The sequence below is a fragment of the Hemibagrus wyckioides genome, linkage group LG01 (genome assembly GCF_019097595.1).
Source record: "Hemibagrus wyckioides isolate EC202008001 linkage group LG01, SWU_Hwy_1.0, whole genome shotgun sequence".
Taxonomy (NCBI): Eukaryota; Metazoa; Chordata; class Actinopteri; order Siluriformes; family Bagridae; genus Hemibagrus; species Hemibagrus wyckioides.
In genome coordinates this window covers 23,243,016-23,269,343 of record NC_080710.1, presented here as the reverse complement: position 1 = coordinate 23,269,343, position 26,328 = coordinate 23,243,016, and the positions used below count along the sequence as shown (strand labels likewise).

The following is a 26,328-nucleotide window of genomic DNA, read 5'->3' as shown; positions in this document are numbered from 1 at the left end:
CCTCTCTGTAAAAAAAATCTACAATATGGATAATCAGTTAAATTATCTGATGGTAGAGTACAACTGATCCCAACTATTGTCTATTAGGCACACTAAAATAACATAAATGTATAATTATCATGCTAGTGTTGCACAAAATAATCCAGTTATAATGATGCACAACCAACATGCATCAAGCTCATCAGGCAAGTGCCTGCTCTTGTCAATTTAAAGAGCATTACTCATTGACACATTTGGGAGTAATGAAAGCTGGCAGGCACATTAATAATGATGCATTATGCATGTTGGCCAGAGAGATGTGACCTCAGTGTTCAGTCAGAGCATAGAGTCAGTAGGGTGTCTCTGGGTAAGTAACCCTCTCTGTGTTATTGTAGCTATTTCTAATTTTCACGCATGATGGTTATGCATTTTAATGCTCTTTATCCCTCCTTTTGATCAGGCTGGCAGCTTGGCAGACCCGTGTGCCTGCTCTCTGGACTGAGGTTTGTAAGAGTCCCAGACACCCTGTGGTGAAGTGGAGTCTGTCTAGAAAATTGCATCTGATGGTATGAAATCTAAATCTAAAAATAAGCATATAATCAACATATAATCAGCAGATACACCTTTATCTGCCTGCTTCCCAGGGTGTTTCTATTGATCCTGCTCCATTCATAGCTTGGCGGGCAGCCTGGAATAAGTGATTATCTGAATATGACAGTAGAAAAATCAGATACAAATTACTTTTCAATGTGTTCTATGTGTAATGGGTCATATATATACAGTATATAATTTATACCAAAAAAAGTGTTTCTCAAAATGGTGGTTCTTGCCCATGCTGTGTTTCCAGAGGGTGCTCCGTTTTATTGTTATTATCAGTTGAAGGAAAAGATGATGTAATAAAAGTGATTATTATCCACTAAAAGTAAATGAAAGTTGTTATAGCTATCTGTGCCAATGAAGTCTAGTTAACAGTCTCCCAAAAAACTCATACCTGCATACCACAAAACCAACTGCCTGATAAACAAACTGACTCATAAACAAATGCCACGCTCTACCAGCTCCATCTTCTTTTTACTGAATGTACAAATGCTGCAACGTGAACTTTGCACAAAGTATCTGACTATCTAAAGCTGTACAATTTTTAGCTTCAGGGAAAAATGACCAGGACCACTTTTTACAGCGCCACTGTTATTTATGACTTAACCCTAAAGACTTTATTCGAAACTAATTATATGTTTTTATTCAAAATTGCAAATGAATTTGCTGGACCTGTTCGGGTTCTGTGGAGCAGGCATAAATAAAACGGCCCATAACAGCATCAACAACAAGTGAAATAACCAACGCAATAACAAAAATATTTTATTTATTTGTCAGTTGTTTGTTTGTTGGTTTATTTGTTTGTCTAAAGTGTTGTACATGAAAAATTATAATCATCTATAAAATGTAAAACTGTGAGCATTATTTCAAATCAGTGTATTTAACAAAGTAAAAGAGCTATATATAATCTAAGTTTTACAATTACCTATAAAGTTAACGTTCCTAATATTCTCTGGAATTCAGTTTATGAGCAGTGTAGAGAGGCAGTAGATTATAATCATAAAACTATCATGAAATCAGAAGAGGTTATATGATATGTGTTTCCTACTGAAAAGGGTTTTTTTTTTTTTTGCCTGCAGATGTTTTGAGAAGCCGAAGAGCAGCAAAATGTTTCATCTTAGCTAAGCAGAAGCTGTGGGTATAGCAGGGGTTTGCCTCAGGTTATCACATCAGGTCTAATTTGAGTGATGCTGTAATGGGTAAAAAGGTAGAGTGTTACTGTACAGTAAAAACCTGACTGTACTGACTGTGCTCTGATCCACTGAGGTAATATCCCCCTATGGTGACTTAGCTTTCAGTCTTTAGCTTTGAAAGTCTGGGAGAGGAAGAATATATCTTTATTCCAGATGACAGATTTACTCTGAATAATCCATCAAATAGCAACAGTACAATAGCTTCAAAAGAAGACAGTCCTGGCATGGAGTCCATTTGCTCGGAGCAAACTTCTCCCTCCAGCCAGACCTACATTATTTTAGTCTCTGCTGTTGTAGATGGCATGGGTGTATAATAACAAGTCCCATGGATTAGATTATTATAAAGACATTATGCATGAATCCATACAGTATACAAACCAGTTTCGTCTCCTCTTTTCTTACCTCACTAGCCTGACCACATATTAGGGGCATACAAGTTGTTACTCCTGCCATTCTGAGCCCCTTCAAGCTGTGTGTCTCTCTCATTTCCTTGCTTGACTGTTAACTATCTCTTTTACTTCAATATTAAGATTGCAGAGATAACTAGCATTATTATTGTTAATCAGTCACACATATCATATAAACTGGGATTTTTAGAAATAGTAACACAGCATTCCCAATTCTTAATTGAGGAGGTTAGGCTGGAGCTTTTGCTTGCTAAAGCTTAAGGTACTGATGTTTTTGCAGCTGTGTAATGATATGTAATTGAAAAGGGAAAAAAGAAACACTGTAAAATTAGACATCCATTTTAATAGTATATCAACATGCCAGCATGGTGGCATAACAGACTCCTGAGCTCCAGAGTTCTCCAAGGTCCACAGATTGATCCCGAGCTTGGTTGTTCTCTCTGTGTCTTTGTGGGTTTTCCTCATCTTATCTGATTTCCTCCCACCTCTCGAAAACATGCTGGTGGTGGAACTGGCAGTGATAAATTGCCCTTAAGTGTGAATGTGTGTGATTGATGTCCTGCATCAGACTGGTGTCCCAGCTAAAATGTACTCCCCCAACACACACAGTTTTTCAGGGGATAATCTGGATCAACTGCAACTCCGGCCAGGATAACGCACAGGGGTAAATAGTACGTTAACAACAGCATGTATGTTATTCAATCAGGCTTAAATGCTGTTTAACGTATAAAATAGTATGTTTATATGAGTATAATTTGTATTCATTCTTTTGATTCTTTTTGATTCTAGACAAATTTGGCCACAATATATATGAAATGTATTATTTATCATTAATTAATATAGTTTAAAATGGGAATATTTCTGTGTTACAAATATATTTTAATTTATTGAAATTTTAATTTAATTTATTTAAATGCTAATGTATTTCATTAACAGAATCCCTGTATATATACAGGAGTCCATTTTCATGTGGTTACTTTAACGTATTTATTGTACTAACTAGTAAAAGAGTTGACCAATAGCGTTCCACTATGGCTTACCAATATTATCATAAGTGGGCGTGGCTTGTCAAAGCTGTGTGCGTGAGGCTGTGTTTCAAAAGGGGGCGTGCATTACAAGGCTGGCTTCAGGTTCTGCATCTACATCACACTCATGGAATATGTGTGTGTGCGCGCGCGGGCGCGCTCGTGTATGTATGTGTGTGTGTGTGTGTGTGTGTGTGTGTACTCGTGAGGGTGCATGTGTACGAGTAACTGGCTTTCGGGTCTCCTGTCTGCGCGTGTTGGATAGCAAACTGGTGATTCTTGGCTTGCTGTTTTCTGGAGTAAACAGGCTGATAACTGAACAGGTATGCAAGTCTATTAAATGCGACTCGTCCCATATAAAGGTTTTGCTGTGGAACATCTGCTTGTGCTACTTACAATTTACTAGGTAACCTACATACTAGGACAATTTTTAATGACAGTTACATTCCACTAGTTTGTTGTAGTTTCTTTAGGAATGCTTTGTTTGCTCGATGTAACTGTTATGTGTTGTTGCCATTCACTGTTTCATTTCAGTAACCTGGATCATTGCACTGCTTTACATTGCTGTATATGTTTCTCGGTTTGACAGCAGATCTTTTTTGACAAACAAATATCAAGATTTTCTAGTGGAATGCGTAAAGGTTGGGATTTTCATTGACCCGATTACAAAAACGAAATGTGCCATAGCTATACCTATACACCGACCAGGCATAACATTATGACCATCTGCCTCATGGTCCCTCTTTTTCTGCCAAAACAGCCCTGACCCATCATGCACTGTGTATTCTGACACCTTTCTATCAGAACCAGCATTAACTTCTTCAGCATTTTGAGCAACAGTAGCTCGTCTGTTGGATCGGATCACACGGGCCAGCCTTCACTCACCATGTGCATCAGTGAGCCTTGGCCGCCCATGACCCTTTCACCAGTTCACCATTGTTCCTTCCTTAGACCACTTTTGATAGATACTGACCACTGCAGACCGGGAACACCCTACAAGAGCTGAAGTTTTGGAGATGCTCTGATCTGGTCGTCTAGCCATCACAATTTGGTCCTTGTCAAACTTGCTCAAATCCTTACGCTTGCCCATTTTTCCTGCTTCTAACACATCAACTTTGAGGACAAAATGTTCACTTGCTGCCTAATATATCCCACCCACTAACAGGTGCCATGATGAGGAGATCATCAGTGTTATTCACTTGTGCTCATTATGTTATGCCTTATCAGTGTATAGTCTTCCAGAGAAGAGGGGTTCCCTATAACATATTGTTTTAATTCATTCACATGTCTCACATTCACTTTGTCTTTGTTTTCATTTTACCTATTAGAACTCCTTTTCTCTTATAGTATTGTGTTTAACGCCTGAAATTTTATTCCTTTGTTGAACCATGAAAAGTTCCTGAATTCATCTGCGAGACTTTTAGTGCATCTGAAATAGTTTTTCATTTACTTGTCAGTATTATTTGTGCGCAATTAAAACTAATCTGTACACCTAAATATGCTGTAAGGTATTTTGTGAATGAATGTAGTGCATTTTACGTTACATAATCCAATGGCAGCTGCTCAAAACCGTTGATCCGTAAGAAGTCAGGCTGGAAGCTTCCCATACACTCACTAAACACTTTATTAGGAACACAGTACTGCTTATGGCCATGCTTTGCTCTCAAAAGTGCTTCCATTCTTCGTGGCATGGATTTCACAAAAGTTAGAAAAGATTCTGGTCCATGTTGTCATCATTGCACCATACAATTCCTGCAGATTTTTCATGCACACTTTGTTACTGTGAATCACCCATCACCCACATCCCAAAGGTGTTTCGGTTGATTCTGATCCAGTGAAGGCCACCAAAGTACATTGAACTCACTGTCATGTTCATGAGACCAGTTTGAGACTCTTTTGCAATATGGTGCATGATCATGCCGGAATTAGCCATTAGAAGTAAATTGTGCCAATGAAGGCTGTGGCATTCAAGCAATGATCGATTCATATTGTAACTGTGCTAAGAAAACCTTCCCCATATCATTACAGCACATCCACTAGCTTGGACTATTGACATGGCACAAATTGGGTCGATAGATTCATGATTCACACTGACCATTCTGACCATTTATGTGCGTTCCAGAAATTGAGATTCATCAGACCAGGCTACATTTTTCCAGTCTTCACCTGTCCAGTTTTGGTGAACCAGTGCCCACTGCCACCTTAGTTTTCTGTTCTTGACTGACAGAAGTGGAATCTAATGTGGTCTTTTGCTGTTGTAGCCCATCCACATTAAGTTTCAACATGTTGTGCATTCTGAGATGCTTTTCTGCTCACTACAACTGTACACGGTGGATAACTGAGTTACTGTGGCCTTTTTGTCAGCTCAAACCAGTCTGGTCATTCTCTGTTGACCTCTCTCATCAAAAAGGTGTTGAACTGGTGTCACTGGATGTTTTTCCTTTATTGCACCATCTGAATAAACTCTAGAGACTATCCCAGGTGATCAGCAGTTATAGAAATACTCAAACAAGCCTGCCTGGCACCAATATTCATGCCACAGTCAAAACCACTGAGATCATATTAATTTTCTATATTTGATATGGATGTGAGCATTCCCCAAAGCTGCTGGCCTGTATCTGCATGATTTTATGCATTGCATTGCTGTCACTCGATGGGCTAATTAGATAATTGCATGAATGTGTAGAGCATACAGGTGTTCCTAATAGTGTTTACTGAGTGTAGACTCTTTGTACAAAATCTGCACAGATTTCTGTTTGTTTTATTGCAATATAAGGAAAGCTTAGGCTTTTTTTATATAGGAATTGAAAGCTATTATATCAGTGTTACATGACAGTTAATATAAAAATGTTTTATGATTTAATTTCCCATCCCTTTCTATTGTGAACGATCCCGGATCTTCATCGTAACGGATGGATCGACCCTGGATGTGCTGGATGCTCTACATTTGTGAGTACATATATAAATCACTGACAGTGTGCTGTGGTTGGATAAAATCTAAATTGTCGTGCCATACCTTCATTGCCTACAGTTTATGTGGTGGTATAAATCAACACACAGGCATTACACACAGCCGCCCCATGTGGGCATCAGCGTATCCAGATGGTTTCCATTTTGGGACGCGTACTCATTCACAAAACTCTCAAAGGAAATGTGTGTGACCATGAGGTGCACTCGCTTCCAAATCAAACAGCATCTACATCAAACTACAGGCCAGATTTTTACTCCATAGCTAATAGTTGTTCACAGCTAGGATTAGTTCTCCCTCAGCTCTGCAAAGCCGTATATCCCTCAACTATGATGACTGTGACATCTACACTAGTCAAGAGAATGCTGCGCATTTTGTTTAAGACATTGCACAGAAACCGTTGGACTATGCTGACATTGTCTCAGGGATAGTGTCCTGCATTGGGCTTTAACCTTTTTCCCTGGTTTTTAATCTGCTAAACTCTGGCGTGATGGATTAAATGCAGCAATTTCTGAAGCTTTACAAATGCACAGATTAAAAACACCCACAGTGCGACATCTCGCCATTTCTCCAGTGACTGTGCTGTCGATGTTTTATTTTGATTTATCTCATTAATATCAAATGGCCTGCTCTCCCTGTTTAAAATGGTGTTAGGAGAGTATTAAGGGAAACCTCCAGTGTTTTTCCACTGTGGATCTTTCCATTTCATCCCAAGCCCTGGAAGCAAATGATTGCTATTGATCAACTGTATTAAATCACAGTCCCCTTATTTAGCACCAAGCCATTAAGCACTTGGTTACAGGAGTGACTCATTATAGCTCGCTGTTATTCTACTCGATTGCATACATTACTGATAAAAATGATAAATTTCTTTGGAGTGCTGTGGATGCAGGAATGCTGATATGAGGGAGTGAATATTTCATGATTTATATGCTGCACCTTCTAGTGTCTTGATGCTGGTCTCTGAAAGCTCAGTGTGCTAATGGAGCCTGAACAGAGGTTTTTTTGTTTGTTCATTTTCTGGTGTTCGTTTACTTGTACTGACCCTTTAATATAAATAATAATGAGTGTTTCCTCAGTCATATAACAATCCAGAAAACGGCTATATATTCACATTTAAGGCTGTTCCATTAAGTTTTCCAATGCTGGAAAGTCTTCAGGCCAGAGTTATTATTTCTTGCTAACACGAGTGTTAACAAGAAATAACTAATAACTTGTTTAACAGATGTTTCACAACATTAATTGTAGCTGTAAATGAATAAAAGTACTATTCTTTTCCTTTTTGCAGTGGAATTATTTACATTAAATACAAATGCAATTGATCTCCGTTTCACAGCTACTGCTTGTGGCTGTTAGTCAGCCTAAATATTATGATCTGTGATATGTCAACACTGTCAAGTATCACAAACTAATATTTGTTACCTACCCAAGCTTAAATGACATATAGACTCCCAATGTGCTGCTCTCTGACCTCTTTAACCTTCTACAAAATTAACATATAATCGTAGAATCTATATTAATAGTGCATATACAGTATGGTTAACGTCCAGTGTCATGGAACAAGACACGACTAAATATTAATTCTCAAGGTATAATTACAACTACAACACCAGATCCCACACAAACAACACAGCTCTCTAGTTGTTTCATTTGCCTCGGGTTTTGTTTGATTTATAGACGAGAGGACGCTCATCTTAAATCAATACTTCGGTATTGACATGCATGACCATACAGCCTTCATCTACGCCTAATATTCTAGTTCTATCCGAAAGGTCAACTTGTATACTGTACTCACCGGTACAGTCAAATTGTATTCAGAGCAGTTCCTATTTGATCTTCATCACATTATTTGAAGCTTGGAACTGAACCAGATAGCATGTAGCGTTTTATAATTACACAGTAGCTGTCAGGGGTTTATATGGCTTCCAGCTGTACACAGCGATTGCGTTCTGTGATCAATGCAGAGTGACTCCATGGGGACATCATTGACTTTTCATGCACTAATATTCATCATTTACTATTGAACAGATTTAAGTGCCTCTGTTCTTCTAAAGCACACTCTTGTAGCATACTGTGACTGGATATCATTAGTGATTAAACAAGGGCTGTTTCCGACTTGTGAGCCTTTTTTTTGCCATGTATTAATATGGTGTATATTTAATGGGAGATATGAAATGCTTGGGGCTTGTATGCATAAAGAACCAAAGACAAACAGTCGTCAACAGATCCTACATCAGCGGGCCTCAGTACCGGTCAAATAGCATGTCCTATTTTATCCTGTTTTATATCAGGAATGAGATTAAAAATGTAAAGTGTGCAGCATAGTATCATCACTGCGTGACTCCGGTCCGAGAACCTTGAATTAGCCACAATTCACAAGCTTTACATGTCCCTGAACTGAAGCCCTAACAGGAATTTCACATGCCATACTTTTTATATTACTGTATTGAGGCCACTGCATTTGCTGATTGAAAGCTTACTCGAGTGCCAAGAGATTTGTCTCTTAGATACTCAGACTCGATTAGAGTCTTGAAAATAATGAACAGTTGGAGGACTCATGTTCCCTTATGTCTCTGTCAGTGATTAGTTACAAGCACCCTCAATAAAGGCTGTGTGCTTCACTCATGACACAGCATAGTGAACACATGTGAACATTACAGTTTACAGAAACGTGTAGAACCTTGTCTGGAGATTTCTTGCAGACTGAATTCAAAAACAGCCCTCTTATTATTTGTTAGTTTTTGAATAAGCAGTTACTGATCTAACTAATACAAGACTGACTGTAGACACTGGATTGTACAGTTTATTGGTTCGTTTGTCCAGAAGGGATAATAACAGAGAAGGTGCTTGTTTCATTTATTTACTGTGTAACTTGAAGTGCCATGACATTTTCTTTGTGCATCTTGCAAGAGGCTATTTGCTCTGCTATTGGTCATTACAGTAAATGATAATTTGATTACTTCTTGCCAAAAAAAGGGGACTTCATCTCTGTACGGGAAGCACGTTGCATTTTTGTGATCCGTGTCCTGTAGGACATTTCAAGTTCTTTAATCTATAATACGATGATACATATTAATGACAATATCTGCATTTGTTGAAGACATTGTTGAGGCAATTCAGAAGCCTTTTTGTTCATAGTGCCAGTGGCCCATATCTCTTCACTTGTCATGATACTACTAGACTCTATTTTTTGTAGTCTGTGATAAACATGTGTGTGTGTGTTGAGGTATTTATACAAAATTACAAGTTACCAGCTGCTGTATCTTGCAATTAAACCAGTATTTTATATTTGTGGTGCCATGGTGTATAGAGCAAATCAGTTTGTTAAATCTACAGGGTGTCTGAAAAGGAACTCATCAGCTTGTTAAGGAGCACCTTTGCTTGTAAATCAAGAAGCCATTGTTTTCCCATGGAGAGATCGTTTCTTCTTTAGCTGGAGGCATTATAACCTTGAGCATCAATTTTTCAACCAAACTTAGCTTTTTGATGTCTGCTGCTAATCTTTCTGTATGCGTCATGGCGAGAGATAACTCACTTTATATATGTACTGAGGATTCTCACAGTTTGCCAGCAACCCAAGATACTAAACACAAGCTAGAAATGGACAAATAAATGTAGTGTGTATTTTTCTGTTATGAATCTAATATTTTAGAACAACACACTATAGCTTTCTGAAATTCCCATGGAGACTGTGTGATTAATTCAGAAAGGAAAATGTAGAATTAATATTCACTGGACACATGACAAACTCCTTACTGTTACCAAGGATTTTTGTTTTCCTGTCCACAACTGGTAATCTCACAGACAGATGTAATAGGTGTAGAAAATCCTATCTACTTATGTTATAAAGGGCAAGGTTTAATTCCTGAAACTCCTGTACTCCTAAACATTTAGGCAATTATCCAATTAGCTATTCATGTGACAGTAGTGTAGTGCATAAAATCATGCAGAGACAGGTCAGGAGAATCAATTAATGGTCACATCAAACATCAGAATAGGAAAAATTTGACCTTGTGACATATTTGGTGCCAGACAGGCTGTTTTGAGTAGTTCAGAAACTGCTGTTTTATCGGCTGAGATTTCTGTCTAACATCAGGGCTCTGAGGCTACAGTAGGAGCCGACTCATTCACAAACCTACCTGTGCCTGCTAGTGCCTGCTGTAGATTTCTGTCCGTAGCTGACAAACCGTTGTAAGCACCAACAATCATCTGCCTCAAGGTTTGGCATGTTGTGTGTTCTGAGATGCTTTTCTGCTTACCACAGTTGTAAAAAGTGCCTTCATGTCAGTTCAACCTAGTCTGTCCATTCTCCCCTGACCGCTCTCATCAACAAGGAATTTCTGCTTCAAGAACCGCTGCTGACTGTGTGCAAAAATCACAGGAAGGCACCTTATTTTAAAAGTAATTGTTTAACATGTTCAGATTTTGTTCTCAATTGAGAGGAAAAACTAAACCCATTCTTATTTGAACTAATTTCTTTTTTAATAAATAGTAAACTTACCCTAATTATTTATACTCATACTTCATACTAATTAATAGAAATGCTAATTCTTGTCATATAACTGAACTTTATGAATCAGATATTTGAGTTTTCTGCATTCTGTAGGTGGTGTGTGTATACATACTTATATATAATCATTTATATATAAAATGATTCATATACAGTGAGGAGCTTTATGTAAACTTTCTGTGGTTAAGCGTTTTGCAGCACATTGTGAGGTAGGAGATCTTGAGCATTCATTTTCAGTACTTTTTTTTGCTGTTGTATAATTAGGAGCTAATTGAGTGAATAGAGGGCAGACTGGCGTTTAGAAATGACATGGTGCATACAGCTTGATTTACACTGATAGAGAAGAAATGGCTTCGTGCCATTTATGCATCTGTCACTTATAGCATAGCGAGTATAGAAATAAACATCTGTTTGTCTGTCTTTTACCCATGGATTGCTTTCACCCATTACTATCAAGGTACATCGATCTGTCTGTAGTCAGTGATCCCAGTGGGCAGAAGCGCAGAGTGTCATCAGTAACATTGTAAGAAGGACCATATTCCCAAAATAACATCAACTTTATATCTTTCTCTCGCTTTTTCTCACTCTCTTTCTCTCTCTCTTGCTCTTTCTCTTTTTCTCACTCACTCACACACTTTAGACACCTCTCACACAATCATTCCTCTCTGGTATTCTGTATTCATTTATTATCGGGTCTTAAGCACTTTGTGTGTTTTTGAGTATTGTCTGTGAATTAATGTGTCTGTGTCTGAAGCAAAGCCCAGATGGGCAGCATCCAGAGTGTAAAGATGTGAATCACCAACACTTTAACATCAGGCCAGACTAGACTATATTTGCATGCCTGGAATGTCAACATACTTTGTGCTGTTTGTTCACTTGTTTGTTTTACTTATGCGTGATTGAATGACATCATTTTGATGGATATTACATATCATATAGGATTTATAAAAAATTTTTAAAAAGTTTTTTAAAATTATTGTTTAATTGACTATTAGCACCTATTCTGTTCGAGCCGTTGCTGTTCGAGGTTAATATACCCCATGCAAATGCTTTAATGAGCCCTGTTTGTTATCTAAAAATAGCAGCTGTGTTCATTGGCAAGACCTCACCCCAAATTAGAAATTATAATTCATGTAATATGCATTCATACAACCACAGCTGTGAAACTTTCATAAAATGCTTGTACTTCATGGCTTCATATATATATATATATATATATATATTAGTGTATGTTGCCTTGTGCTACCTTTTAATATATTGGAAATGAAATAAAAAGCAAAAATATATTGAATAACATGTTGATAAAAATCAATAGTTTCAATGATCTTTGCTGCCTAATGGCCAGCCTTCCCAGAATAGGCTTAAGAAATACCATGAACAAATAGTTACTGAAGATGAATGTAACAAACAGCAGCGGCAAAAAAGAAGGGTTTTCTTCAAAACAGAATAACCAAAAAAAAAGCCTTTAAAAAGCTCCCTTCAGGGACCTGAAGGAAAATCAAATTTGAGTAAACAGGATATTATTAAATATAAAATAAAATGTAATTGCATAATGGTCTAACAGGCACTTGTCGCTGTTAATGTTGCAGTATGACACCACTGGTTATTTTATAACAATCTGTATAATTGCTCTAAATGTCTTGTTCTGTGAATCTCTTGTTCTCAGCATTTCACAAGTGCTGATTAAATCATGTAATTCTCTTACAATATTTATAGCATATGATTAAACATCCCAGCTGTAAATGTCAGTCGTTTGCAGGTTTTATGTGAGGCAACTCTTACTATTGGTATGGCTTTAAAACTTGAGTAGTGCTTTCTGCTGACATACAAGCGATCCACAGCACTATATTCACTTCTGCAGTGCAAATTTCCATCAACCAAGCAAAACTGCTGAACTCAAAGTTTCTCACCCTTCACAAGCCCTGATGCATTAAAGCCCAGATGACACTTTGTGTCTTGACTACAGTGATGGATTGATGCAAACATATATGGCTACCCAAAGCCTAAAGATTCTTTTTATTTTTCTCTTAACCTCATGTATACACACATTACAGAGGTACGGGGAGCATTTGGAGCTCCTTTTCTCAAGAAATTAGAACTGCTTAAACTAGAGCAGCTCCCAAGCCTGCAAACTGACATCATTTACTGAAAAATCAATTAGGTATGCTCATTGTCCCAACCAGTGGTAGTAAAAAATGAAGAGAAATTACAAATTATCCAACCTATCTGCGAATACAATCATTGTGAATACAATCAGTTATTTAGATAACCTTCCTTAAACACCTTGATCCAGTGCTCTCTAGGGAAATCACCTGACAGGGTGACGTACAGAATAATGTTTTTGCAACCTTTTTTTTTTTTTACAAAAGAATATTGATGGTACCCTTCTTTCTGCTTTGTATGCGTTCCAGTAAAGAGCCTCTGAGGTAATTTAGCATTCATGAAAGTTAATGGAACATTTACAGTAGTATGAATAAAACATGACCGATCCCAGAGTCAGCTGTGGTTGCCAGGCTTTTTTTGCCCATGGAATATTTGTTCATTCCTTTAATGACCTGTATGTGTTTTAAAATGGTTTTGATATTGCTCCTCTTTTTAGTCTTTGGACAACCTGGTACCTTCATTATGCATGCTAAAATAGTGTTTGACAAGTACATTGTCTGGCTGAAAAATATTGGGCTGATATTTGCATTTTTTTTGGTGCATTAACTCCAGCCAGTGCAGATACTAGTAATGCCAGTTACATGACCCTCTAGAGATAGAAGGCTTTTAAAATGTAGGAATAATTTGCATGACCCCAGTTCTTACATTCCATGGATGCAACAGTGATATTTTATGTGAGAAGATCTAATAAGATATTAAACCATTTTAATCTTTCTGTATCCACACATGAGAAATGAGACAAGAACCTGGAGTTCATTTAGTGTCAAACAGCTTTTTTACCTTATCACATACTGCTTGGGTGTGAGGGTCTGAAAAACGCATACACCCTAAATGTGTGTTTGCCAACTGGAGTGACATGTCATCTGAAGCCTGCCCACACCCATTCAGTGAACTGTGACATTTCATTCAGTACTCAGCAGAAGATACTTCTATCATTTAATCATCATTTAGACACAGTTAACAAAAATGATTTACTTATGCTGTATTTCTACAAATTTACACATTTAATGGTAGGTACAAAACTAACAGGATTTTTTTTAACGGTAACATACCATACAAATTCATACAAATTTCCATGCTTACAGGAAAACCTAGATAAGAAAGTCTAGCTGTCTAGAATGGGTCTGCTAGCCTGCTCATGCATTTTACTGGCCTCCTTACACACTATTCATGCTTAACATCTGACTGGAAAACAAGCTACAAGAGTGCTGAATTTGTTTATATTTCCTTTTTACAGTGGATATAAAAATTCTACACAAACCTGTTAAAATTGCAGGTTTTTGTGAAGTAAAATAAAAATATCAAGTTAATCACAAAAATAATTTTAGGTTTTAGGGAAAAGGGTAACTAATGCTTAGTTAAAGCACCTTTTGCTTATAATAAGGCACTCTGTGGTCTTTTTGGGTAAGAGTTTACCAAATTTGATTTGGCAATTTTCCTCCACTCTTCCTCGCAAAAATGCTCCAGATCGAACAAATTGGCATGGCCCTATTCGAATCATTCCACAGGTTTTTGATGGGCTTTAGGTCAAGGATTTGTGCTTTGGGTCATTGCCTTGCTGGATGGTGAGTTTATGTTCATGTTCAGCTTAACAAATCTTTAGGATAATTGTTCATTCTTAAAAATATACTTATAAACATATTTATCTAAATATTAGCCTCAGCGAATGATAAAATATGACAAAGCTTTTATATACAGTGGCATTAATGTTTAAAGTCCAGCTGTTTAAAGATTTCTGGCCCATAAAACACTTGCTACTTTAATTGTCACCAGTGTTGTTCCTTTCTGAAGGTGAATTTGTTTTTGAAAGTAGCGTATTATTCTTATTCAGGACTTCTGCGAGATTCTTACAAACGTTGTTAAACTATATTTAGGTAGAATTATAATCTTCCTGATCTAGTCTTCATCTGGCTCTCATACTCTGCTAGAGAAAGTTTGACAGTTACAAATGCACCATAGTTTCAATGCAGAATGGGGCAGTATACCTGTAGCACTGACTGCAGTGTCAAGACAGCATACATTTTTTTTTGCAAATTTGTGACTGCAGAAATAAACTCAAATTAAGAAAAATAAAAAGAAATTTCCTGCTCTCAATATTCCATGTTTTCCCCAGATTGGATGTATAATGTAACAAACACAACAAGACGTTCAGGAAGCATGTACATAGAACACGGGTACAACCATAATAGAAAGTAATAGCATGCGTCTTCCCTGGTAGAGGTTTAATAGAAGAATGCTGTGCTTGCATCGTTGCCAATCGTTATCATAAAAAATTTGAGAAAACGCTGCAGCAAAATGAATTTTTGTCTGCAACAATCACAAAAGACTCTTGCAGGGAGAGATTATATTATTTATTGCATATACACTGCCATATGTAACTACATATACCACTGGCTAGTAGTAGGCAGGCAACAGAACAGAAATATGAACCCACCAAAATTATAGTATGTTTATCTAAAAGCCACATAAGAACACCTAGGCTTCCTTTTTCATGAAAAAGCCTTTCTGCCTTTTTCTCTTTTGATGGCAAAGCTTTATCCAAATTTGGATTTTTCTCTATGCATATATGTTATCATCACATCCATATATGGTGCACAAGGTGAGGTTTGCCAAGCATGGTGTGGAAGAACTCATGTATCCTGCACAGAGCCCTGACTCCAAACTCCTTTGGGACGAACCGGAATGTCGGCTGCTTCCCAGGCCTCTTTACCCAACATCATTGCCTTGACTCACTAATGCTCTTTGGCAAAATGAATAAACAAATCCCCACAGCCACACTCCAAATTCTAATGGAAAGCCTTCACAGAGGTGTGGAGGGTAATAGAACAGCAGAAAATCTAGAACGGGATGTTCATCAAGCAGGTGAGAGTGATGATTAGCTGTCCACATACTTTTGGCCATATAGTGTGAATGATAAAACGGCATTTCAGAGATAGATTATGCAGGGTACTATTCCAGGTTAGACAATTCCAGAAATGTTTTTCATGAAGAGGAATTCTTTATAGTTATTTTGAATCAAGTGTATAGATACATTTGTCGTTAATAATAGGTGTTGTAAAATGAGTTCATAGAATGTTCATTTAAGCTTTATAACAGGTAGTAATCTCTACAAAGGCATTTTAGACACGTGCCCTCTGCATTTTTCTGCTGCTCTGTTTTCACAATTTGCTGAAGAGCACTTGGAACTAGGTTTCTGCTTAATGACTTGATTGACCTACCTAGCACATCAAAATCAGCCAAGCAGAAAATTAATTTAGTCACTCCAGCCTCTTTTTACTCTATTAGATAATTGTGTTGCCTGTGTTAATGAGTGTGGAGAAAACAATGAAAGCCTGTCAGAATGACGTTTCGGTAACTGATAGAGGGAAGATTCTAACACTATACCTCTAAGAGTTCTCCTAGATGGCTCTAAAAGTAAGGAGTTTCTTCTTAAAACTTAGAGAGGAACTTTACTAAGTAATTCCGAGCTTATTCCCGGACGTTCAAGCCAGGTATACATCTTGGATGGGATGTCAGTTCATCACAGCTCACCATGCACACACACCATCCACTTCCATTATGGTATTTATTGCAAGTACAGCACAATACATCACTACATATGCTCCTGGCTGTTAGTAGCGGTGAAATAGAACAGAGAATATTAAACTGCCCAGTGTTTTGAGGTATGAAAAGTATTCAAATACAGCCAGTGGTCAGGTAATCAACAAACAAGATTTCACAGGCTATGGCAAAAAAACAAAACAAAGGTTACCCAAGAACAAGGTCAATACTGAGCATAGTAATTAAAAGGCTTAGTAACGTCAGATACACGTGTAAACTGAGCAAATACTATGCAGGTGCATTTAATCAGTAGCTGGATGACTGAGAGGGGATGTGTTTCAACATTAAAACATTCGTCCATCTAGGGACGGTTTAGTGTAGCCGGTACACCTACTGCTATGTTTTTGGGAGAATCTGGAGGAATCCTGCATGGAGATTCAAATAGGTTATACACTACCAGTCAAAAGTTTGGACACACCTTTTAATTCAATGTTTTTTGTTTAGGGATTTATTTTCTACATTCTAGAACAATACTGGAGATTTCAAAACTATGAAATAACACACATGGACTTAAGTAATCCATATGTAATGACAAAAAACAACAGTCATTTAAAGACATGTTATTTTAAGACACGAAGGTCAGGTGTTCTGGAATAGTTCTTGCAAGAACAGTATTGTCAAGTGCATTTGCAAAACCCATCAAGCACCATGATGAAACTGGCTCACATGAAGACCATCCCAGGAAAGCAAGACCAAAACTTACCTCTGCTGCAGAGGAGAAGTTCATTTCGAGTTGCCAGCCTCAGAAATGACCTCAGATTAGAGCCGTTATGAAGGCTTTACAGAGCATCAGTAGCAGACATATCTCAATATCAACTGTTCAAACGAGATTATTGTGTATTTTGGCCGCCTTCAGCATTGTTTTACAATGTAGAAAGAAATAAACATCAGGAAAGACCATGGAATTAGAAGATGTGTCCAAACTTTTGACTGGTAGTGTATATATTTTTTAGCAAATCATCAGTGTCATAATTCTTAATGTAGGTGTGTTTAATTAGAATATTATTCTGCACAGTCCTTATATAGCAGACTATTCAGTACTTAAACTTCAGTGTCATTGAATATATTAAACATATTAAATTAGAAGCTACTTAATGATTTTCGGAAAGATTTATGATTCTTTGTGATCATAGCCTGATTGTATTTTCTCAGACTTTTTTTTGTAGTGGTGGTTCTGCCACCAGTAAGGCTTCTATCCAGTGACCTTGAGTAGTGTGAGTAGACATGACTTAGCTAACACAATATTAAAGAGACACAGACTCATCAGCATGCACAGCAAGAGTGCCAAGATGACCAGGGACACATGTTAGGGAGAATGGGAGAGATTAGGGGAGAGAGAGAGTATGTGAACAAGGGAGGTAAAAAAAAAAAAAAGAGGAACTCAAGTCTCAAGGAAGTTGAGGTTTATTGAAGGAGAAACTGAGGAGAAAAATGTGACTTACTGAGAGAAACATAACAGGGGGGAGAGATGGGAAAGATGTCAGTGGAGCAGAGAGATGTCTGGGTGCAGTGTGCAGCTGAATTTTGTAACACTCGTAATTACAAAGCAGCAGAATTTTATTACTGCAGCTGAGCTTAAGCCATAGTTTATGGGACTGTGGATTGACAGACTCTGTTAAGGCAGCATATCATTAAGTTACTTTTAAAGGTGCACAATAACAATCCGGTCGCATTTCTTAAGCACTTAATCTTGATCGTTTAAAGGAATGAATTCATCAGGTTATTTTTGATCAATTATCACTGTAATTAACCTTGTTCATGGCGGACTGTCTTTTTAGTGGCTAGCAGTAATGATGATACTAACAAATCTTGCATGTCCTTGTCCTTTTATGACTGGTACAAAACCATTTCCTTTTTTATCTAGTCACATTTAGTTAGTCACATTGGTAGATGTTTGTTATTCAGGAAGCTCAAAAGACTGAGAAGCTGAGGAGATATCAGGGCACCAAAATAGAAAAATAAAAGGCCATAACTGTGATTACATGTTTTAAATTTATTTTTGTGTGTTTGTATTGTTTACATATCAAGGAGATGGTGAAAAGAATCAAATGCATGTCTAGATACAGTCTAAATAGATTATAGAGTAGGTGCAGTACTCGTACATAATCACAGTTATAAATAAGAAGTTAGCCGAAGCTAGCTGTTTTAAAACCCAAAAATTAAAAATATAGCCCCTTACATTGCCTAAGCTAGAACACCGACCTTTTTGAAGTGACAAGCATTTAGAGACAGCCCTTCGACATGCTCTTGTTATTTTTATTCCAAATACTATTTCTCTGTTTTTATTGACCTGCCTTCATATAAATGTGAATATGATGTTAATATCTGTTTTTTTAATATCGGTTTTTGGCATCAGATTAGCAAAGGGCATTGTTATTTTACTCAGTGCCAAGCAAAATAAACACAACAAGGGTAAAATAACACCATAATGTGACAGGATTGTGAGATTACCAGCGCTGTAAACTGGGGATGTATCTGAATATGAAAACATTATTCAAATTGAACAGATAATATTTTCAGAACAGATACAAATGCAGATATGAATGGCAGAGGCGCTATTTGCAAGTAGGAGTTATTCATTTCATACAGGGTGTGAGTGTTCTTGAGATATTAAGCTCTTAGAACAAAGAAAGACCACAACATGAATTTGCAGGGCAGCAGAATGCATTTACAGAACAGCATCCTGACTGACTGCCTGGTCACGATCACGTTGGTTTAAACTAATAACTGCACCCTAGTGTAGCTAAGCTAGGTCCCACCACATCTCTAGTTGAGATTGCATATGAATTTGAGTGACTTGGTACTATATTTTAGAGAGCGTGCTGGCAGTCCTGGTATTTCTAACTGTTGTGTGTGTGTGTGTAATTAAAACACTTTCCACTTTCAAGCCCACTTTGGGTTTAAATACAAACATAGATGCAGATATGGATATTTGATGTACTGAAAAGATGCAGAAGTTGAGGTAGCATTGCCTTACACCTCTACTATGAACAAATAGTGAATAAAATACACTGGACTGGAAAGTGTGCTGTCCATTAGGTCATTCTTTTTATTACATTCAACCCATTGTTAAATGTTAGTTACTTGATTGTGTTTTTAATTATACACTATATTGCCAAAAGTTTTGGGACAACCCCTCCAAATCAGTGAATTCAGGGGTTGGGCTTGGCCCCTTAGTTCCAGTGAAAGGAACTCTTAATGCTTCAGCATACCAAGATATTTTGGACAATTTCATGCTCCCAACTTTGTGGGAACAGTTTGGGGATGACATGGATGAGCGAGTTTGGTGTGGAGCAACTTGACTGACTTGCACAGAGTCCTGACCTCAACCCGATAAAATACCTTTTGGGATGAATTAGAGCGGGTTATAGCTGCAAAGGACGGGCCAAGTCCATATTAAATTCATATGCATGTGAAGGCAGATGTCCCAGTTTTGTCCTGGCTCACAGTCTCCACTCTAATTCATCCCAAAGGTGTTCTATCGGGTTGAGGTCAGGACTCTGTGCATTTCCTCCACACCAAACTCACTCATCCATGTCTTTATGGACCTTGCTTTGTGCACTGGTGTACAGTCATGTTGGAACAGGAAGGGGTCATCCCCAAACTGTTCCCACAAAGTTGCGAGCATGAAATTGTCCAAAATGTCTTGGTATGCTGAAGCATTAAGAGTTCCTTTCACTGGAACTAAGGGGCCAAGCCCAACCCCTGAAAAACAACACCTGAATTCAGTGATCTGAAGTGGTGTCCCAAAATGTTTTGCAATATAGTGTATGCTTATTTAAAAATATACTAGTATTATTCACTGAAATGGTACTCTGGTTGAAACAGTGCTGTAGCAGACACACTTTACACTCTGTTATGGTGACTCAGCTGACTGATTTAACTCAGTGTTTGAGAATTAGTGCCATTAAATGCAGACTTTTGGAATTTGGTACAAGTTCAAGAAAAAGAAGGGATTAGTTGTGTGACTGGGTTTGTTTAGTTAGTTGGCAGGAATCAAGGGATCTGTTGGGGCTGTCCACTCCCAGCATGCTGCGCTGTCCCTTTCTCGTGTGTGTGTGTGTGTGTGTGTGTGTGTGTGTGTGTGTGTGTGTGTGCGCGCGCGCGCGTGTGCGTGTGGCCAGTGAGTTGGGCTGCTGCTGCGAGCGGGGAGAGCACGAGGAGGCTGAGCACCGGGGAAACTGCATCACATCACACGCTATTCATTGAATAACCGGTAAATATGAGCATATGAGTATTCCCGTGTTCCGCTGTTTTATTCCTACTGCAGTCTGTAAAATGTAGCAAGACGCGTTAAAATATGCGTGAAGAGCTCAAAGCGAGACCTTAGCATCCCAGCATACAGTATAGCACCGATAACCTTATGAGACAAAAAGACAACAACAACAAAACACAACACTACAATACTTATTGTGTTACAGTAGGCAGTAAAGATGAGCAGGAATATAAACATAGAGGCTAGTGCATCGTTTACATTACAGACGACGCGATCTGACGGACGAGGCGATGTGCACGCGCCGGGAAGGTTAAAATTAGACGTGTCCATTTTTAGCAACCTTGTGATGAAGATTTCAGGTGGCTTTGCAGTCAGCGGAAGGGATGCGGGGATAGCTGGTCGTGGTAAATGTGCTTTTTGGAGACACGCTTCCCGTGGTGCTGTTTTGGTTTATACCGGGACAGCTGATGACTTGCGTTAAGTTGCCGGCCTTCTTCCCCTTTGCTTCTGCAATGCGGCGGGTGTGGTTTAGTTTTACAGCACTGTGCTTACACTGTACATCTGCCCTCAGTTATCCCGACTGATGCTAGCCGCAAATGTGCCCGTAATCCTTCCATGTCACTGATTGTAAGTCCTTTAGATGCTGTAATGTCACACTTGAGCCCTGCAGAGACACTGGACAGAGCCAGGTGTGGGTTTTTAGCCTTAGAAAGGCCTTGAGGCTGCTTCTCTACTCGGGTGTGTTACAGACAGAGCTAAAAAACACTGCTCATTCAGCACTTTACCTTCATGTCCATTCTCTTTACAGTACTTTCATGTCCATGCTACACTTCACTTCATTTGTATGTTTATCCCTGTACTTTTAGGGGGAATGCAACTGTTGCCTCTCTGTAATTAGTGTTATTGAAATGTAACTTTATGTTGTGTTTCCTGTATCATCATTCCAGGCGACAGAAATACTGAAGAAGTATTATCTGGTCATTTTGTTTCTGGACACGCCCTACTGCATGACTCAGAGGAATCAATGGCATTAGCATTAGCCTAACTGTAGTGAAGACTAATCCAGCCCTGTATGTGCAGGGAGCTAGTGTTTCTTACTCTTACTTTTATGCTCACTGTTGAGGAATTACTCAAGAATTTAATAGTGTTCGAAGAAAATAGAAGATTGAGGTCTATATTTCGAATCTTCTCAGTAGACACAATATTATGTTTTAATAAGTTTATATTTTTGCTCCAAAAAATTGTGGTCCAAGGTTCAGGCATATGTCAAGCACATTTTATTAAAAAATCAAATGTACCCTTAAATCATGTAAAAAGCATCACGTATCATACAGCTAAATACGTAGACAGGTAACTAAAGTTATATTTATATTTTATATTGTCTATGCTTCGGAATAAAACATATTTAGTGTTCAGATGATGCAAGGAACTGTTCTCCAGCTACATGGTCAAGTTTCTGTATGCAAGAATGATGACTTGAACAAAACTCTTTCTTTAAACATTCAGCAGGATTAAAATGAAATGTTTGGTTCAAAGTTTACCAAATAAATATCCAAATTAATGCTACTTTAGACTTTTTGGGTGTTGAGAATATCCCTGACAATTAAAGGAAGAGACCAAGAAACAGACAGAGTGATCTCCACAATAAGATTTATTTACTTTACATTTGTGCTTTGAGATATCTTTGGAAAACTGTCTTGTATATGAATCTTGTGCTTTACAGGCCAGATATATTTAGCATCAAGATTTAGTAAAGCTATGTGTAAGAAATATATTAAAAAAATATAATGGCAATCAATTACAGAATAGATCTGATGAAACAAGGGCTCAATAAACTTGTTTAGAAATCTGTTTATGATGTCGTTAGTTATTGTAAACAGCAAATGCTTTATATATTAACATGTGGTAGATAGAACAGGTTACATGTAATACATCTGGGTTACATGATGTGTGTTACATCTCTAGTCATGATTTTGTGAATCTATATTTTGGGAGGTTCTATTTGCTACACTAAGTAAAAAAAACAACACAATATTACTGCTACTACTACTACTAATAATATTAATAATAATAATTGATGCATTAGGACAATCATAGTGAGTGCCAGACAATCAAGTTCTCACAAAGAGCACACCCATTTATACACATCAGTATACAAAAAAGATGGCGTTAATTTTTAAACAAGACTTTTACATCACAACATTAAAGGTCTTTGTTTCAAAAGGCCTGATTGTGACATTTCTGAAGGGCAGGCACACCAGATATGTGCCCCGTCTGCAGGATGACTTAATCAGGTGCAACATCAGAACTTTCACTTACATGGAAATTTCTGCGGAATAATTTCTTGCTTATTTGATCAGTTCAGTGGCTTATGGTGGTTAGAATAGAGAGCTCGGACTAGGCATCTCCAAAGATTTACAATTTTTGATGTTCAACATCTTAGGATGTGGCACCTTGCAACATAACTTGTTTCACTCAGCAGCTGATGCAGCTTGTTCCAGCTCTCTTCATAGCACTTGATTTGAGGCCCACTACTGCACATTGTTCACAGATTTGTTTTATCAGAATGTGTAGGAGCCTGGGAAAGCCCTTCACATGGTTACATCTGGATATTTTCTGCTGTATATCATTCTGCAGTCTACAGGATTTCCTGAACCTGAAGTATATTTCCCTTTTACATACACCGATCAGCCATAACATTATGAGCACTGAGAGGTGAAGTGAATAACACTGATGATCTCCTCATCATGGCACCTGTTAGCGGGTGGGATATATTAGGCAGCAAATGAACATTTTGTCCTCAAAGTTGATGTGTTAGAAGCAGGAAAAATGGATAGGCGTAAGGATTTGAGCGAGTTTGACAAGGACCAAATTGTGTTGGCTAGAACACTGGATCAGAGCATCTCCAAAACTGCAGCTCTTGGGGTGTTCCCGGTCTGCAGTGGTCAGTATCTATCAAAAGTGGTCCAAGGAAGGAACAGTGGTGAGCCGGCAACAGGGTCATGGGCGGACAATTCTCATTGACGCACGTGGGGAGCGAAGGCTGGCCTGTGTGTTTTTTTTGGTACTGTTGCTCAAATTGCTGAAGTTAATGCTGGTTCTGATAGAAAGGTGTCAGAATACACAGTGCATGATGGGTCAGGGCTGTTTTGGCAGCAAAAGGAGGACCAACACAATATCAGGCAGGTGGTCATAATGTTATGCCTGATTGGTGTATCTCTCTCAGCCGAAAGTAAAGCGTTAATTTTTAAGCCTGATTACACCAAATGTGACAAAGGCAAAAAAATCTCATTTGAGATTTCATTCTAATTCCACTGAAAGCTGCCACACCTACTTCTCTACCTCTAGTCTAATTTACTTATGGAAAAATTAAATTACTGCCAGATTCTAGGAAGTAAGTAATCACTTTGAGCTTTATCAGCACTCTTTCAGCAGCATCCACCAGTATCTCTGTCTGTCTGTCTGTCTTCATGGAAGCTAAGTGATATTTGCACTATTTAAACACATCTTTGTCATTTCATTCAACACATTACGTAATGATATGAAAATTCAGTGAGTCTATAATTTATTGATTAATTCAATTAGTTCTGTTCTGCTAATTATTGTTTTATGAATCTCTTTATTAGGTAAATAAAATTTTTTAAATGTCGTTCCTCATCTGGAGTGAAGTATAGAGGACAGAGTATGGAGTGTGTTCACTTCTCCTCTGTTTCGATGATAATGTGATTGTGCAGAAGCATCACAGACCTTTCGGCAGCTGGTATTGGATTACACAGTGATTGATTAGGCTTATGTCTATTTTTTCTTTGGCATGTAACTCTCCAGTGATTTGAACAATTGATTAGAAAAGCTTACTTGGCTAACAAGGTGTAGGCACAATAATTACACTGGAGCAAGCTTATACAGTAGCCAAAATTTTAAAATGAATCCAGTTCTTGTCAAACGTGTGTGTTTTTCTTAAATTCCATATGAATTTGCAGTCAGATTTGGTCAGAGCTTGACTTCGTAAAATTATTATTTTCCAGAATTCAGCCACATTGACATGCAGATGAAGGATGCTGTTAAAAGCACTAGTCGCTAAGTGTTTTTTAGTTTTCAATTGCATTTAGATTGACCAGTTCACATGTATTATTAATGCTTGTCATGAATAAAACAAACTCGATTCAAAACAAAAACAACTTCCTGTGACTGGGATGAATCAGAGATGCTATTATGTTCAGCTCGATTTCCTGCCCTTGTTGAGCCAGATCTGACCCAGGATGAGAAATGCACTTAAACATGAATGTCACAGCCCAAAATAAAATAATCTCCATATATCCCAAAGTAGTCTATAAAGCAGTGGTCGTAGTAAACAGGTTTAGTTTTTAATTCCTCTTTTTGTGTTGATACTAAATTCTGAACTGATGTAGCAGATGCTGGTGATGGGAACAGACAGAGAAGATGTTTATTTATAGCCAACTTAATGGAATTGCTACCGTGCATAATTATGTGTCACAATCCATGCAATGTTAATAACATGAATTAAAGATGATCATATTCATAAATTGTTAATATTGTCTGCCTTCATGTTCACTTAGAGATTACTATTTCAGGTTTTTTTTTATTTTATTTACATTATTATATACATCAAGCTGAGATCTAGTCATATTTTTGTTGTTGGTGCACTGACAAATTAATTTAAAGTTATTTATAAATGATACCACAGAGCCTCTGATTCTCTAATCAGTTTGATTAAAACATGTTGATTCATTTTGTACTTGTACGTCAGTAGCTCTGATATTAGTAATTCAAATCACAGGTGTATTAATGCAGTCTTAATCATTTTTTATTGTTTTTATGTCTTGCATGTGCGCTATATATTCTCAACTTCAACCAAATTAAATAGACCAAACCCCATCTTTTTCCAGACAGCTGTTTTTATAGCAACCTGGATGTGTCCTGTTATTAGTTACATCGATAAATTAATGTACAAGTTAATTTTTCTATAGTTTTAGTCAGCTGCTTTTCCATCTGCTCCTGCCTTAATCCTAAAAACAGCATTTTCTGTGTTAGTCTATATGATTGTTGATGTATGTTCATTATTACAGAAAAAAACGTTTTCTCCTTATTTTTATTCTTGTCCTGGTACATACTAAGAAAAGAACCTATAACATATGATATGAACATCATATGAACATATGATAGTTATACCACACTGCATCTGAACCCGATTGGTCAGGAGGTTTTAGTGTTGTTTTCGTATAGCAGCACGGCTCAGACAGTAGTTCTAGCTGTAGATCACATGATCTTCATACACTCATTCTGGTAAATTATATTAACAGCTTATACAATGGGGGCTTGTATGGCAGACAGTCCACATAATCTAAGACTAATAATAAAGTGATTTTAAAAATGTGTTGATTAACAAAGTCAGATCTATACTTCTTGTAGTCAAGTGTTTTGTTACGAGGGATTTTTCTGGGGAGGGTGAGGACATACTGTCAGCTGACAACTACTAACTTGTCTCTCAGACTGTGCTGTTATATGAAATTAATGCATTTGGGGAGTGTCAGGATTTTGCAGGTAGCGGCACTCTGCTTGCACTCCGTATACAACATCCCGGTGTGTCAGGTCTTATTTCTTATGTACCTATACTGTATCTAGTTAATATTAATTAATTCTTGTAAAGCG

General features: G+C 37.7%; 1 protein-coding gene across 16 annotated transcripts in view; it reads left to right on the top strand.

The window, feature by feature from the left end:
• The first annotated feature begins 3,347 nt into the window (after nucleotides 1-3,347).
• The window catches only part of epb41l3a (erythrocyte membrane protein band 4.1-like 3a), a 76,459-nt gene continuing 53,478 nt past the window's right edge, over nucleotides 3,348-26,328 (top strand). For 4 of the 16 annotated variants that reach the window (XM_058393609.1, XM_058393591.1, XM_058393575.1 and 1 more), the window contains exon 1: nucleotides 3,349-3,524. The gene's annotated coding sequence lies outside the window, so the exon portion shown is untranslated. Of the gene's footprint in view, nucleotides 3,525-26,328 lie in introns of all 16 variants that reach the window. The other 12 variants (XM_058393566.1, XM_058393558.1, XM_058393531.1 and 9 more) reach the window with 6 other exon arrangements.